This window comes from Bidens hawaiensis, unplaced genomic scaffold, assembly GCF_021521415.1.
Source record: "Bidens hawaiensis isolate Kalapana, Puna unplaced genomic scaffold, B.hawaiensis_p1.1 tig00009443_1, whole genome shotgun sequence".
Lineage (NCBI taxonomy): Eukaryota > Viridiplantae > Streptophyta > Magnoliopsida > Asterales > Asteraceae > Bidens > Bidens hawaiensis.
Window position 1 is genome coordinate 416,717 of NW_027491698.1, and position 17,596 is coordinate 434,312.

The 17,596-nt window shown below is 35.2% G+C and overlaps 1 pseudogene; it reads left to right on the forward strand.

Annotated features, from left to right (window-relative positions):
* The first annotated feature begins 14,939 nt into the window (after positions 1-14,939).
* Positions 14,940-17,192, forward strand: LOC143532296 (3-ketoacyl-CoA synthase 20 pseudogene; annotated as a pseudogene).
* Positions 17,193-17,596: the final 404 nt, after the last annotated feature.

The window sequence follows — 17,596 nt, forward strand, 5'->3', positions numbered from 1 at the left end:
TTATTCAAGAAGAAGTAGAAAGACTTTTGAAGGCAAAAATGATTAGGGAAGTTCAATATCCCCAATGGTTTGCGAATGTGGTGGTTGTACAGAAAAAGAATGGCAAATGGAGAGTTTGTGTAGATTTCACAGACTTGAATAAGGCTTGTCCTAAATATCCATTCCCTCTACCACACATTGATTTGATGGTAGACGCTACAGCCGACCACAAGATGCTGACATTTATGGACGCATCCTCAGGATTTCAGCAACTCCAGATGGAGCCCTCGGATCAGGAAGATACTGCCTTCATGACTCCCACAGGTATTTATTGTTATATTGCTATGCCCTTTGGACTTAGAAATGCAAGTGCAACCTATCAAAGGTTAGTCAACATGATGTTCAAAGAGCAACTGGGGGACACGATGGAAGTCTATATTGATGATATGGTGGTGAAGTCCAAGAAAGACGAGGATCACCTCCAAGATCTGAAGACCGCATTCGATATCCTCGACAAATATAACATGAAGCTGAATCCTTCAAGGTGCCATTTTGGAGTGAAGGCTGGCAAATTTTTGGGATACATGGTCACCAAAAGGGGGATAGAGGCGAGTCCGGAGCAGATACAAGCTATCCTGAATCTGAAATCCCCAGCATTAGTCAAGGATGTTCAAAGGCTAACTGGCAGGATAGCGGCGCTCAACAGAGTTATATCCAAATCCTCAGAAAAATGTAAAGAATTTTATGATATCCTGAGGAAAAACAAAAGGTTCGAGTGGACCAGTAAGCATGAGGAAGCCTTAGCATCCTTAAAAGCTTATCTTTCTTCTGCTCCTCTACTGGTAAAACCCGAGGAAGGTGAACCCTTATCTCTATATCTTGCTGTATCAAATAATGCTGTAAGTGCAGTTTTGGCTAAGGATCTCGAAGGTCAACAACATCCCATATATTATGTAAGTAAAAGTCTTTTGGATGCTGAAACCATGTATTCTTATCTTGAGAAATTAATTTTAGCACTTATTATGGCATCTACTAAACTTAGACACTATTTTGAAAGTCACCCTATATGTGTTAAAACTAATTATCCTATTAAGTCTGTTTTGAGAAAACCAGAAATGTCAGGTAGAATGGCAAAATGGGCAGTAAAGCTACGTGCACATGATATAACATATGAACCTAGGACTGCCATCAAATCCCAGGCATTAGCAGACTTTGTGGCTGATTTCACCAGTGAACTTAAAGAAAAGGCAGACTTGGAAGTCCAACAACTTGAAGAAACCAAAGATAAGTGGACTCTATACACTGATGGTGCTTCAAATTTTAGAGGAACATGTCTCGGGATTTTGCCGAAATCACCACAGGGGGACATTATACCTCAATCCATATCCTGCGGATTTCAAGCCACAAATAATGAGGCAGAATATGAAGCTTTGATAGCAGGATTACAACTAGCAATCGACATGAAAATCAGGTTTATTCAAGTACATGTTGATTCATTATTATTAACTAATCATTTTAATGGTTCTTACAATGTTAGAGGAGAAAGACTAATGAAATATCTAGAGCTAGTCAAAAATCTAGCAAAGTGTTTCGAAATGTTTGATATTTCACAGGTACATAGAGAAGAGAATGTTGAAGCAGATGCCCTAGCATATTTAGCTTCATCCTTCAGGATACCGGAAGGTGTCAAGATCCCTATCATACATATCCTGAGCCCAGCAATAGAAGAACAAGGTGTCAATGAAATATCAAAAGATGGTAGAGATATGGGAGTCACGAATCCTGAAGATAATGAAAGTTCTTGGATTATCCCAATCAAGGAATATATTCAGGATGGAGTTATCCCCAAGGATGAAAAACCAAGAGCTTTTCGCACAAAGGTAATCCCATATACTATAATGAATGGTATATTATACAGAAAATCTCTTGCAGGACCATATCTTAGGTGCTTGGAGAAGGCAGAAGCTCAAGAAGTTCTTCAGGATATCCATGATGGAGATTGTGGGAATCACATTGGGGGCAGAGCACTATTCTCCAAGATCCTGAGGACGGGGTATTTCTGGCCAACGATGAAGAGGGATGCTATGAATTATTCTCAGAAATGTAATGCATGCCAGAGACATAGCAACACTTTGCACCAGCCAGCAGAACCATTATATCCTATCATATCCCCTTGGCCTTTCATGAAGTGGGGAATGGATATCGTGGGGAAATTACCAAGAGCCCCAGGAGGTAAAGTCTTTATGTTGGCTATGACGGATTATTTCTCGAAGTGGATCGAAGCGGAAGCCTTTGTTCAAGTCAGAGATAAAGAAGTTATCTCATTCATCAAGCGCAATATCCTGACAAGATTTGGGATTCCGGCAGAGATAGTGTGTGACAATGGCTCGCAATTCATCGGCAAGAGAACAACTAACTTCTGTGCCATTTGGGGAATCCAGATGATCACATCAACACTGTCCACCCTCAGGCTAATGGACAGGCGGAATCAAGCAACAAAATCATTATCAATAACCTGAAGAAAAAGTTGGGTCTAAGAAAGGAAAGTGGGCCGAGGAACTACCTTTTGTTCTTTGGGCAGATAGAACCACTTCGAAGAATGCTACTGGTCAGACTCCTTTCTCATTAGTATTTGGAGCTGAAGCAGTTATCCCTACAGAGATGGTTATCCCAACAGCCAGAGTCAGTCATCAAAATCCCGAAGATAATACTCGAAGTCTACTTGAAGATCTAGATGCGGTAGAAGAACTCCGGGATTTGGCAAAAATCAGAATGGCGTCCTATCAACAAAAGATAGCAAAGTCCTACAACAAGAATATCAGAGTTCGAAGGTTTCAAGAAGGGGATTTGGTTCTCCGAAAAGCTTTTCAGAATACTACCAATCCTAAGGATGGAAAGCTTGCACCAAAATGGGAAGGTCCTTACTTGATCGACTCAGAAGCAGGAAAGGGGGCATACAAGTTGTCTACTTTGGATGGTGACCTGCTACCGAGGGCTTGGAATGCTATACACCTCAAAAAATATTTCATGTAAGACTTCTATCCCGAGGATAACTGTTATACTAAACAGTCAAGGTATGTATTCAAATTTATACTTTTATTCATTTTCAATATTATTATTCTTCAAACAAAGTACTGACTTAAGCATCGGAGGGGTGTTAGCAAGGCTAACACCCACCCCTCACTTAGAGTTGACTGTTTTGTAGATATGAGGGACTCTCATATGGAATAAGGTTAACTTGGGCCTTCGTCGCCAGTTTATAAGGGCCTTGTCGCCAGCTTATTCCTAAGGTATAAGGGGTTTTCACCTCTTCTAAGGTTTAAGGGATTTTCATCTCTTCTTAAAATCGCCTGTAGTGCATGTTTATTCAACCTTAGTTCGAGAGGTGGGGCCAGCACATGAAATATAGTGACTTGTTACCTCGTTATCCTCGGCTATTGGTTTGAATCTCGAGGTTTAAGGGGTTTTTGCCTCTTCTTAAAGTCGCCTGTAGCGTATGTTTATTCGGCCTTAGTTCGAGAGGCAGGGCCAGCACATGAAATTTAGTGACTTGTTACCTCGTTATCCTCAGCTATTGGTTTGAATCTCAAGTTTATGGTAGACGTACCATATCTAAGGTTTAAGAGATTTTCATCTTTTCTAAAGGGCCTCGTCGCCAGTTCATTCCTAAGGTTTAAGAGATTTTCATCTCTTCTAAAAGGCCTTGTCGCAAATTTGTTTCTAATGGTTTAAGGGATATTTCATCTCTTCTAAAGGGCCTTGTCACCAGTTTATTTAGGCCTTGTCGCCAGAATTTCTAAAATTATTTTCAGGATAATGCTGATTTCATCGCTATATCCCCAGAATTAGAGGAGCATCTTAAATAATGGTCTTATTGCAAAAATAAGATGGTCAATACATTATCCAGGTTAATTGATATACGGTTCTGGTATGATTTACTATTTGTGAATATTCTATATTACTTATCTTATTTACAAGATGAAGTTTATGACTTGGTATTGGTTTATTGACTAAAACTTAAGCTATTACTTAGAAAATTTTCATTTTTAACAAACTTAAAATTTTTTCTCTAATAACGGAAACAGGGATTTCGAAGGACTGATCTATTCTCGTAATAATGTCAACTTTAGTCGGTGCTAAAACATAAAATTTTGGTGCTACTTGGATAACAGTTTATCATTAGAAAATTTGACAGCTGAAATTGGTAAAAACAGCTGTCAAATTTTGGGGACAATTGTTAGGGCCCAAATTTTATAGTCGGATCTATGTTCAGGATCCCGAATATGTTCAGGATTCTCGAATAAGTTTAGTATCCTGAGTATTAATATTAATAAATAGATATTTCTCTCTTGGTGTTGATTTATAATTGCAGATATTAATTGTTGATTTAGTCCATGCGAAATACACGGTTGGTGGTTGAAGAAAACGCGTCAAATGTGTTATAACCGTTAGGAGTAAAGGCCAATTAATGGTTAACAGTCAAATATTGACTGTATGCTGAAATCTTGCACTTATAGTTAATATAAGCACGTGGAAGAACTCTATTATTGTCAGGAATCATTTCTATATTTAAGGATCCCGGATTTACTAACAGGTTTTCAATATTCGGTATCCCCGATAATTGCTAACTGTTGTATTATCCTCGAATATTTGAAGTTATTTCGCAGATGGGACTATGTTTGACAAGTGACTCCTTAAAGAATCGGTCAAAGACGTGAGGAGTAACGGCTAAGAGACCAAGTCCAACACATAACTTCGCATTTAAAGCCATTAAACCACGAGATCAAAGCAAGAAACATTTTTATTAAAGACAAGGGCGGATTTCCCGGGATTTCAGTTGTAACTCTTTTCTTATATAAATGAGCTGATAATATCATTAAAATGGACACCTTCACTCACCTAGCTACTAGCATACACTGTAACACATAGTTCACGATCACTTATCAGCTCCACCATTTGTAATCACCGGTTTTATTATTAATATAATTGACGGTGATAGTTTTCACCGTCCGGGGGTTTTTTGTGCCGGAGATTATAATAATCAAGTGTTAATTCGACCAAAGATTACGTTCTTAATCTTTGACCGAAGCAATTCGACCAAAGATTACGTTGTTAATTCTTGACCGAAACAAAGATTATCATAATCAAGGGTTTTTTCCCTCGGGATCAAATCATTGTGTTCACCCTATTTTTGATCAAGCACTCCACCTCACGCACTAATTTGATCAAAAATTACTTTGTTAATTTTTGACCGAAACAACCATTATCATGCATCATTATCATCATCATCATTATCATCCATCATCATCATTAAGAAGGAAGATTCATCCACATTTGGTTGATTGTTCTAGTTTAATCATGTGTTTGTTATCATCATCCATTTTAATGTTCATAACCATTCTCATTATGAGCTAAACTCCATTTACCATCTAAAATCTATGAAGAAGCTTTGTTATACTTGATGACTATGTGAAACATGTGGTTTAGTTTGGTATAGTACATGGTTATTTTGTAATTATCATTTGATGAAGAAATATTTTATCACTTTAACTCAATACATCAAGGTTGATGATTAACAATCATTCATGTTCACTCATGTTTTTGAAAACTAGAAATGGTAAAAATAATACTTTGATAACTTATTTAAGATAAAACATGGATCCTTATGTTGTACTTAGAAATGATGAGATATAAGTTATGATCTATTTCTCTAGTTTTGATAACTCTAAAATGACATTGTTAGGTTATCATGCTAGTTAAAGAAATCATATGTTAATGGAATGTGTAATTACAACCTAATTAAATCAACCAAGGGGAGGTTGTGTGAGTTAACTACAATCACTCGAAGTTGTTAGGATTGATATTTGAGAAATCGAAGTCAATCCTAATCGTTCTACTATACCAAACTGCTTGTCTACTTTAATTGACATTCTCGTGGTAGCATGACATTAGGAAATGATGGACTTTAAAATGCGCATGCTACTTTCTTTTATGTCATAGAATATATTCACTTAGAAATGAGGGACTATTCTATCATATATTATTAGGACACGTTTATCACATGTTTATTTAATAATCATCAAGGAATAATGGAGTGGATTCTTGATCTTAGATAGTAACCTTTATATAATCGAATTACTCACTTAGAATTTCTCTTATTGTCACCTATATATTATATATAAGTATTTCTATTTTATAAAAAGTTTGAAAATCAACCTTAAAATGATTAAACCCTCCGGTTAAAGTAAGACAAAGATTCATTATTAGAAACATTTGTGTCCACGAATCGATACTTGGTTCTTACAATACTATTCTCCATATACGATAGGTACACTTGCCTATTTTGCGTGTGTTTAGTCTTAGTAGAAATCACTCTTATAAATTTAAAACACGATTTTGTGCAAAAGCTAGCTACATCTCCAATCCATTATATTTTATAAGCTACTCAGCACCACACATCAATAAAAAACTGAAAATTTTACATTAAAGTCCGATCCAATTAATCCTGATTAATCGTTAGTCCCCACCCCATCGCCCGACTAGCGACTCTTATCATAGGAAAAGATATTCAATCCATTCTCAATTACATTTTATACCAAGCATTTATTTCTTCACATCTACTTTTTTCCACCCCTATGTTTGGTGACAAGGAAAATCCTCGAGTTGTCACTATGGCGAGGCTAATAGTATTATCTTGTGCTTCATGATGGATTGGCTCATTCTAAGAATACCCAATGCGAATTTTGATAGGGGGATAGGTACCGTGAAATCCATTCCTTTCTTATTAAAATAGATGTTCAGTCAAAAAGATGTGATTCTTATGTTAAGAAACAATGAGTTTTACTATATGACACATTGTATATAACTAGTAGATTGACCCGTCACGATGCGGAAGTATTTATATGACGAATTGGCGATTAACATATAATTTGTTTCTTGTTGACCATCATACAAAGCATTTGGTCCAACATCTTCAAACACAAAAGATCCTCCATGTTGATGACCTGCACACGAACTCCAGCAAACCCAAAAGAATTATCTTCCTGGAATATTATATGATGTGTTGTGCCCAATTGTCGGTCATTCAAATAATTAATACATAAGACTAAAACAACTTTAGAAACCAACTTCCAACTAAAACAAACACGCAACTTTTAAACAGAATACATTGTATCACTTTCAACTTCATTAACAACGCTAAAAACCGTTGATACAGCTCAATAGACATGTGCCCTTTTCGACCTGCCCGTTTCAACTTCACCTTAATAAATTTTTTGACCTTTAAATGATTTGAATATTACGTTCTAACTGATGATCGATAACAAATATTAGAATATACCAAAAATCAAGTTTTTGTACAGATTTCAGTAACTTTGTTCAATTCAATCTACCAACCAAAATTAGGGTTCTAGTATTAATACATCTAGCTTCTTGCATCTTAGATTTCAAGAATATCTAAACATATAACACGGACACTACCGGCACCTCGGACGCACAGCATTGCCGCCACCGCGAAACATAGGCAGACATGAAATAAAAGTATACATTTTACGTTTTTTACTTTAGCGTCATACGTTTTACATTTCTGACTTTGACCACATAGTTTTTGCAATTTTTTTACTTTGACAAGTGACAACATACTTTTTGATTGATTTTAGCTACTTTTAAAAAAAAATTGTTTTTAAATAACTCACATATATAACTAACCAATTAACCGGACACATTATATATTTTTGGAATTTATCTCTCATTGGGTATCCATCACAGCTCGTGATTTTGGTAGCGCTAGAGCTGGTCCTAGTAGGGATGCAAACGAGCTGAGCTGCTCGCGAGTTACTCGAGATCGGCTCGTTACAAAGTTCGATCGAGCCGAGCTTAATCGAGCCCGAGCTTCACTTATCGAGCTCGAGCTGGCTCGCAAGCCTAAACGAGCTTGTTAATTATATAATTTTTTAAAATTTATATTTTATATTAATTAATTAATATATATAACGCTATGAAAAAATAAATACAAATAATCATAACTATATAAAAAATAACCGATAAATAGTAAACGAGCTGAGTTTGAGCTTGAGAATCTACTCACGAGCCGAGCTCGATCTTTGAAAATAGAGTTCGAAACGAGCCGAGCTTGAGCTCGAGCTCTGTGTAAGTTAAACGAGCCGAGCTCGAGCCTAGTTGAGCTTGGGCTCGGCTCGGCTCGTTTGCACCCCTAGTTCCTAGGGAGGGGTGGGTAGGTTGGGGCGTTGGGCGACGATCTCGGGCCTGATCTCCAAGGAAGGCCTGCAATTAAAAGTTAAAGAGAACGAATAATCACAGCCCAATTTTAAGCCCATTTTAAAATAAAAAAAATAAAAAATAAAAATTCTAAACATTTAAGCCCATGTCACAATTCATTTACTTAATTTAAGCCTATTTAAAAGTTTAAACCCAAATAAAAAAGTTTAAAAACAGGGTCCCATTTTTTTACTCGTAATTGGCCTATGAATTCTTAATGAGTCTCAGGAACAATCCTGGGTAGCGCAGGTTTGGACATTACAAGATTTTGTTGGCTCGCCCATCGTTTTTCTTTTAAATTTTGCCGCTTTATCCCTTTATGGATGACGTTGGTAAATAACTTGAGGCTCTCAACTGGTTGGTAATCAATAATTTGTTAAAACCTCATTTCAATCAAACTGATATGTAATAAGCTAGTTAGCTCGTATAAATTTCCAAACTAAATACATGTTAAAACTTGCTCATTGTATTACATAAAAGTTTCGAATTCTTCATTAATTTCTTATTTTCTTTTACTGTGTATGTGTAATATAATACTTTTATATTTAAAAAATAAATAATTTAAGAATGTTATTGTGTTAAGACTTTTAAAAACATATAAAGTCATTTAAGTTCTCACTCAAGGTCGTAAAATGTGATCCAAATTCAACATAGCAACATGAAACTTCAAATATGTGACACGTAAAATTACAAAATGGTCATGCAAATCTGCAATATAGCAGCAGAAACATTCTTTAGCATCAAATTCAAAGAAATCGATGGATTTTAAAAATTATGTTACAAAATGGCCACTTGCCAGGAAGTCAAATCTTCGTTGTTTCCATCAACCGGTCAGCCATCGATCAGGCCGCCTTAATATATCACTAGCTAGTGTGAGGTTTCAAAAACCTGATGATGTCATAAATAATGTAAACCTAGAATACATTCATGTATGGATCTACCTTATGTTATGACATGGATTTGCAATATGCTTTAAATAAAAGCATGGAGTCATAAACAAATCAGTTATTTACATATAAAAGGAGACAACAATTGAAATAGAATTCAGTTTCAACTAGTAACTGTGTTGTTCAAATGGAGGCGGTAAATAAACTCAAGAGATTGAACCAGCTATGTACCAAGTTTCCGGTTGCTTATGTGAGGTTTGAATATAATGGTGACTATACCAAAGCGCTTCTAGCCTAGCTAGCTACATCAAATAGGCTACATCAAAGCGTACTAGACATGTGTTACTTACCATGAGGTTGAGGGTTGGGATTAATACTGGATGCGTGTGTTAGCCGTTGAAAAGAAAAGGCAACAAGACAATATATACTAATATGGCATTAACTTTAAATGAGATATACATGAAGCAAGAACAACTGAATTGAATGAACCCAGAGATGAAAAATTACCTTAAGTGGGCACAACTAAATATGTGTGTGATAACTTGTAAAACAAAGAGACATGTATGTACATATAAGGATCTCTGTTACAAAAGGGTAAAGCCTATATTCAAGAGTTTCTACCCCTGTTTTACAATGTGGGAGCTTCACGCATTTATCTTAGATAAACAAAAGGTTATAAGGTTTGGTACGCACACATAAAAGGTGTTTTTATTAATTAATTAGTTCAAAACAATACATCATTTTTTTTATATATTCCTTTTGGAGATCTAATCTTCTTACAGTTTTCCTTTCAATTTTCAAAATATAACATACTATTAGAGAATGGATGTTTTTGTTACAACATTTCATACAATTTTCCCACAATGCAAAATTTGTGGCAAGTGTGCCACACATTTTCAACAACAAATAAAACAAAACATGTTTTCGAATTTAGACAAAATAGCTAAATAAAAAAAGTGTTATCGCAATATCGTTGTAGACGTAAGTCCTTTTATGACAAATTATATTAATTATAAACCCTCAAAATAATAAAATCAAAAAACAAATAAAAGCAACAGTTTTGTGGCAAAATTGTTGCAGTCATTATAAATTTTGCTACAACTTTGCGACAACTTCATTTATTAGTTTTTTTTTTTTTTTTTCGATCGGTGACTTTCACAGTTAAGAAAAGTATTCTATGTGTTTCGAAAACATTTCAAGGTTATTTCCAAAAAGCGACAAAAAAGAAAGATGAGATAATTGATCAAACGAAATACCCTTTTTGGTTTCTCGTACTAAACGAACATGTTGACAGAATGCACCCATTCTATTCTACTCCTTTTGTCTCATTGACACTTATCCATAAAAAGCTCAGTGTACCTTAAAGGTTCTGTTTCATACTACAATTAACAATGGTGACAATCAACCTGGAATTCCTAATTACCCCTTCCAACCCAGAATTTTTACTGTTATTATTAGGCCTACTCATGACTTTGTTGTTATCTTTTAAATTTATCATCACTAGAAGAGCTTCATGCAAAGTCTACTTGATCGATTTCGCGTGTTACAAGGCTCCAGCGTCTCTAACAAGCACAAAGGATCATTTTGTAACCACTGCAAGAAAAGGCGAACATTTATCAGAAAGGTTAGTGGATTTCATGAGGAGAATCATGGAAAGAGGTGGCCTTGGTGAGTCTACTTACTTGCCACAGGCATATTTCAGACAAACATATGATCCTATTATGGAAGATTCCAGAAGGGAAGTTGAGATGGTCGTGTTTGGTATAGTAGATGCGCTACTCGCAAAAACAGGAGTAAAATGTGAGGATATTGGGATCCTGATTGTGAATTGTTGTATATATAACCCGGAACCGTCTCTTACTAGCATAATAGTTAACCGGTATAAGTTTAGAGAAAACATCATCACCTATAATCTGGAATTTCTAGAATTTTAAGTTTATTTTAGCAGTTAACTAGTTTTGAGGGCCTCGTGCCTTACGTTAGGCCCGTAATGTGTAATCAAAACAAATATAAATTCATATATGGGAAACAATAAGGCATAGGTGATTAGAATAAATTTTTTTTGGGGGGGGGGGGGGCTTATTGAGAAACCGTTTATATCCTCAGCAGGATCCAATTGCAATTATATGATACAACCAATTCATCTATGATACATAATAGAATGAGCATCGAGTCGAAAGTTTGTTCTCATTGATGATAACTGAATGATTACGTCATAAATACAAATATACACACTCAGTTCAGCTCGATCCGCATGATCAATGTGTCATTCTAGAAAAAACCCGGTAGCATAACATTACTCTTTGAAGGAAATGTGCCAGGAGTTCTACCTAAATTCGCTTGGAATGACCTATTTATAGACACACACCCCATACGCCGACCAATCAGGCTTATGGGGTCATTCCCTCAACAAATGGCTTATCTAGTAAACGAATGAGCCTTCATACGCCAAACACTAGGCGAATGAGCTCCTAAATTAGGCTAATAGTTGTCATATACGCCAGCATCTAGGCGTATAACACTTAGTCTTGGCGTATGGACTCCATACGCTTACATTCCAAGCATATGGGCCATGTTTACAACATTTAGTAATGACTAAATTATCCCTAGCCTATTCGAACATTGTCACACCCTCGAATTTCGATTAAGGTGTTTTACCATGAGGCGTGTGACATACCAGGATCTAGCTTATTCGTTATACCAAACAATCAAACTTAAAATACTCAAAACATTTATATAAGTCTTTTCAAACATGAGAAACAAAATCCAAACCAAACAAGTTAAAAGTGTTGTCGAAAGTGTTAAAAGTAACAATTTAAAAAAATAAACCATGTGTTCAAGCATGCACAACCCATCAATGTAAACATTGTGAAATAAAAGTTCACGCGACAACTGTGACTCCTGACATATGCAATGCAACCCACTCCTTAGCACAACGAGCAACCTGGGCAAGTATGAATACTCAAGGGTCAACACGAGGTTGGTGAGTTCATAGGTTGTAGTAAAAAGTAGTATGTATAGTATATGTAGTATACGTAGCATAAGTAATGTATGTGTGCGTATAAGTAGATTTAGCTTTTCAAATATACAAGGGTAGCTAACCCATTTACAAGCCACTAGACGTTTGAACCGAAACTGACTGTATTTATGCCTTCTTACCAGATCTATCACAAAACACTGGTGCACGTATGTTATGACAATTTACACCCGTCTGACATCGAGTCGAGTTACATCAGGTGGGGCTTGTCAAATCCAGTAGTACTACTTAAATTTTCCCGCGATCCCATTTAACGGTTCAAGGTATGTAAGGACTTTAAGTGATATTAGGGCATCTAGTATACACTTGTGATATATAAGAAATTACATAAATACAAAATACGTCGTTGCGTTTTCCTATAGAAAACCAGTATGTAAGTATGTCCGTGTTTTCAATCCTGAAAACAAGTATACGAAAATAGTTTAGTGTTTTCTATCTAGAAAACAAGTATATGAAAATAGTTTAGTGTTTTCAATCCAAAAAACAAGTAAGGAAAATGTTTGGTGTTTTATCTCCAGAAAACAAGTATACGAAAATAGTTTTGTGTTTCCTCTCCAGAAAACAAATAGGAAAAGCATGAAATCAACTGGTGTCGCATTTAAACCAAATGAATGCACTTGACTTGTTAATTGTTACCAATTAACATTAGGAATCATGTGAATCACTCAAAGACACCACCAATTGCAAGTATCAAGATTCAACTAAAGATGAATAAAGGTTTGGTTGAGGATTGAAACGTGAGAGAGGGAAAGCATAATGCTGACGGTTTTAGGGGTGGATCAGGTTTTGATTTTTTTTAACATTATATTTAAACACATTTACAAAAACGGCCCTTTTAAAATGAGTTTTGGCTTTAAACGAACCTTTAAACACCCAACCAGGTTATAACGAATCTTCATAACTAAAATTATAACCTAAGTCTATAAAACCAAGCCTCGTTGTTTATTTCATAAAATATTATTCTTGTAAAATCTGAAATCGTATAACTTATGCGCAATCATTCGCAATTTCATAAAACAAGCTATGAACAAAACATATCATCATTTAGCATGTAATTTCACTCATATAATACTATAAACATATGCTCGAAATATTATTTTCATATAATTACTAATAGTATGTTAAGCAAGCATAATGTACTAAATCGTGTAACACATAAAATCATCTAGCACGTAACAATTATATCCGAATTATTTTAACATATCTGATTCGACATTAATCAGCAACGCGTATCGACGGACTCATGTGTATGACTCGTGTAAATGTTATACATGACGTATAAGATAATGGAGTTTGGGTTAAAAAAGTTAACGTGAAAATGCAGGGTGTTACAAACAGCGACGGACAACAAGGCGTTAAATCCCTAGACTAAATTACCACTGATCGATGTCGAAAGGTCAATAAAAAACAACTATTAACTACCTTTACTAGCAAGGGAAAGTAAGGTATCAAATCCACATGGAAGCAATGGAAAGTTCAAATCACGGTCATGTTTTACTAATTAATTAACTAAGACGGACAAACGATGTCAAGCATTTAAAATATTGATTTGGTTGTAAAACATTTTGAGAAAACAATGACAACACTTCAAGTTTGGGATATGCAATAGACTAACTGACGATAATTTATACCAATTGGGAAATCACATAGACATGATTCATTCATTAGAATAGATAAATAATCACTAGACACACTAGTTAGGTTATGATGATTCACAAAACCTACTCCGAAGAGTTGACACAACTGAACGTGGTCTACCTAATTACCAGTTCATTAATGTAACACTTAACATATATCAATGATTAATGGAAAATGGTTCAATGACAATAAGAACTTAATCCTAAATGTTGATGAACACGGACCAAATAATTGATGATAAAAGAAAGTCCCAGAAAAACAACTATTTAATCAATTCCAATAAACATATAGATTCAATTAACCAAAATATTAATCAAAACTAATCCCAATACATCTAATGTTCATAAAAATAATCATTTCATATGCAGACCCTATACCAAAAGTGGTCACAAATAGTTTAGCCTTGCCTCTGCATCATGATTAGCTCAATTATGAATTGAAATAATGAAACCATTGAAGAATTGGTGATTAGAGGGTGTTAGGATGGTGGAATTAACAAAAATATTAATCAAAACTAATCCCAATACATCTAATGTTCATAAAAATAATCAGTTCATATGCAAACCCTACACCAAAAGTGGTCACAAATAGTTTAGCTTTGCCTCTGCATCATGATTAGCTCAATTATGGATTGAAATGATGAAACCATTGAAGAATTGGTGATTGGAGGATGTTAGGATGGTGATTGAAAAATAAGCTCAAACTTGCTACAATATTATCTAATAAACATTATAAATAGTGTTTGTAGGAAAGTTATAGGAAGTTTACAACCACATGTTTTTGTAGCAATTTTGTAAGAAAATTTGTTGGAAAACGATTGAAAACGATTTTCAAGCATGTGTTTTTCCAACAACTTTTTTATTAGAAAATTGTTAGAAACTGGATTTTTCCAACAAACTTCCTACAATTTGGTTGTGGAAAAAAATCTCTTTTTCTTGTAGTGTGGTTGGCTAAATTTTCCATGACTAATGGTTAAAATGTTGACAATATGAGGGGATTTCGTGTGGACATATTTTGAAAAAAAGTTGATTATTCTCTTGACTAGTACATTTTGGTCATTTTTCCTTTTTTTAGACATTTCATGACCAATGGTAATTGAAAATGATAAGATAATTGATCAAACAAGATAACCTTTTTTTGGTTTCTCGTATAAACCAAACATGTTAACAGAACATTTCATTCCTTGGTCTGCATTGCCAATACTAGCTTATCCATAAAAATAAAAAGCTAGCTGAGTGTACCTCTAAGATTCAATCTGTTTCATACTAGAATCAACAATGATGACAATCAACCTGGAATTGCTGTTACTAGGCCTACTCATAACTTTGTTATCTTTTAAATTTATCATCACTAGAAGAGCTAATTCATGCAAAGTCTACTTGATCGATTTCGCATGTTACAAGCCTCCAGCTTCTCTAAAAAGCTCACAGGATCATTTTATATATACGGCAAGAAAAGGCGAACCATTATCACAAAGGGTAATGGATTTCCTGAAGAAAATCACGGAAAGAAGTGGCCTTGGTCATTCTGCTTATTTGTCACAGTCATTTTTCGAACAAACTTATGATCCTTTAATGGAAGATTCCAGAAAGGAAGTTGAGATGGTCGTGTTTGGTGCAGTGGACGCACTTCTCGCAAAAACAGGATTAAAATGTCAGGATATTGGGATACTGATTGTGAATTGTTGTATTTATAACCCGGAACCGTCTCTTTCTAGCATAATAGTTAACCGGTATAAGCTTAGAGAAAACATCATCACCTATAATCTGGCTGGGATGGGATGCAGTGCAGGACTTCTCGCAATAGGACTTGCTAAACAACTCCTTCAGGTTATTTGGTGGTTTAGAATTGTGGTTAATATTTCTAGTTATTATTTGAAGAACTTGTACACATAGACTACAAACTCATGCAAAGATTTTAAGAGTCAGTTGGCAAGCAAACTTGGCTTCAATTTGCTCAAACTCCAACTTGACTTCTGCCGTCTGCTTGAGTTTGTTGATCAACGAAGCGAACTCAACGATAACTCAAAAAGTTTCCATCGAGTTCGCTCACGGTGTAGCAACTATCTATTTGCACAACAATGTTCAATATATATATATATATATATATATATATATATATATATATATATATAGAAGTATTTCACACGGCTCTAAAACTATGAGTTCAAAAGTTTATTTTTTTTGTGATTAATGATTCATTGCTTTATTGTAAAAAGATTGATTAATATACAAAAAAGTGTTTATTCGGAATGTTTATCCATCTCTTCTAACATCAATTATCTATATAATTAAAAAAATTATTTGTAGAATCTACACATATGTAAATAACGTGTAGCTATTTATCCTACACGTGTGGATTAACGTTAAAAAAAAGAAAGAAAATTCATACAAAGAAATTAAAGTAATGTTTTTTATGCAATAACATAGACAATTGTATGTAACACATAAAGGTTTTAAAAAAATCTGAAACGTTGATAGAAAAATTAAACTATTTTTGTTTTTGCAATAATTTAGTAAAATCTCTTTTCTAGGAATTTTTGTTAGTCAAGTGGTAGTTGGCACATGCAGGTGAATCCTAACACTTATGCAATGGTTGTGAGTACCGAGAGCGTAAGCGAAAACTTCTACTATGGTGAAGATCTTTCGAAGCACCTTATAAACTGCCTGTTCCGCATGGGCGGTGCCGCAATCCTCCTCTCCAACCGCCCCTCTGATCACAACAACTCCAAGTATCAGCTTCTTCACACAATACACACCAACACATCATCTTCAGATCGTGACTACAAATGTATCTTCAAAGATGAAGATACCGTCGGAATAAAGGGGATCACCATCACCAAAGACCTCCCCGTCACCGCCTTAGCCACTATCAAACCAAACATCGCGGCCTTAGGTGTCGTAATCCTTCCCATTAAAGAACAATTCCTTTTCATAACAAATTACCTTGCAAGAAAACTTATTCCATCAATAAACATCCAACCATACATTCCTAACTACGCCAACGTTGTTGAACACTTCCTCCCACACGTCGGTGGGAAGATGGTGCTCGACAACCTGCAGAAGAGCCTAGGATTTTCCGACTTTAGCATGGAAGCTTCCAGAATGACATTGTACAGGTTTGGAAACACTTCCAGTAGTTCAATATGGTATGCTTTTGCGTACGTGGAGGCAAAGGGTCGGGTGAAAAAAGGAAACCGGGTATGGCAGATTGCATTCGGGTCGGGTTTCAAGTGCAATAGTGTGGTTTGGCAAGCAATGAAGACTGTTAACGATGATGATTATGATAATCCTTGGGCCGACGAGATTTCTGGATTTCCAATGAGTTTAACAATTGAAGCATCAACGCCTCTATTTTTAGAAGCTACCAAATAAAGTTAATTAGTTAATGTTACGTTGTTCAACTTTTTAATTCAGAAATTCCTATAACAATTTCAATTCACGCTAAATATTTTATATCTTAAGAGTAACTTTTTAATTTACTTTTCATACTTTATTTAATAACCAAATGTACATTCCTAGATTAAAAGGCTTGAGTTTAAAGTTCTTTGTAATTTCCCGAGTTTTAAATGTATTTCAATAAGTTTTAAATGTATTTCAATAGTTAACTAGTTTTGAGGAATCGTGCGTTACGACGGGGCGTAAAGTGGTGTAATCAAAACACAGACATAGATTCATATATGGGAAGCAATGAGGCAGAGGTGATTGAGATTCGTTTAAAGGTGGTTGCTAGAGCTTATGCATATACTCTTGTAATGTGGGCTTAGAAAGATGTAAAA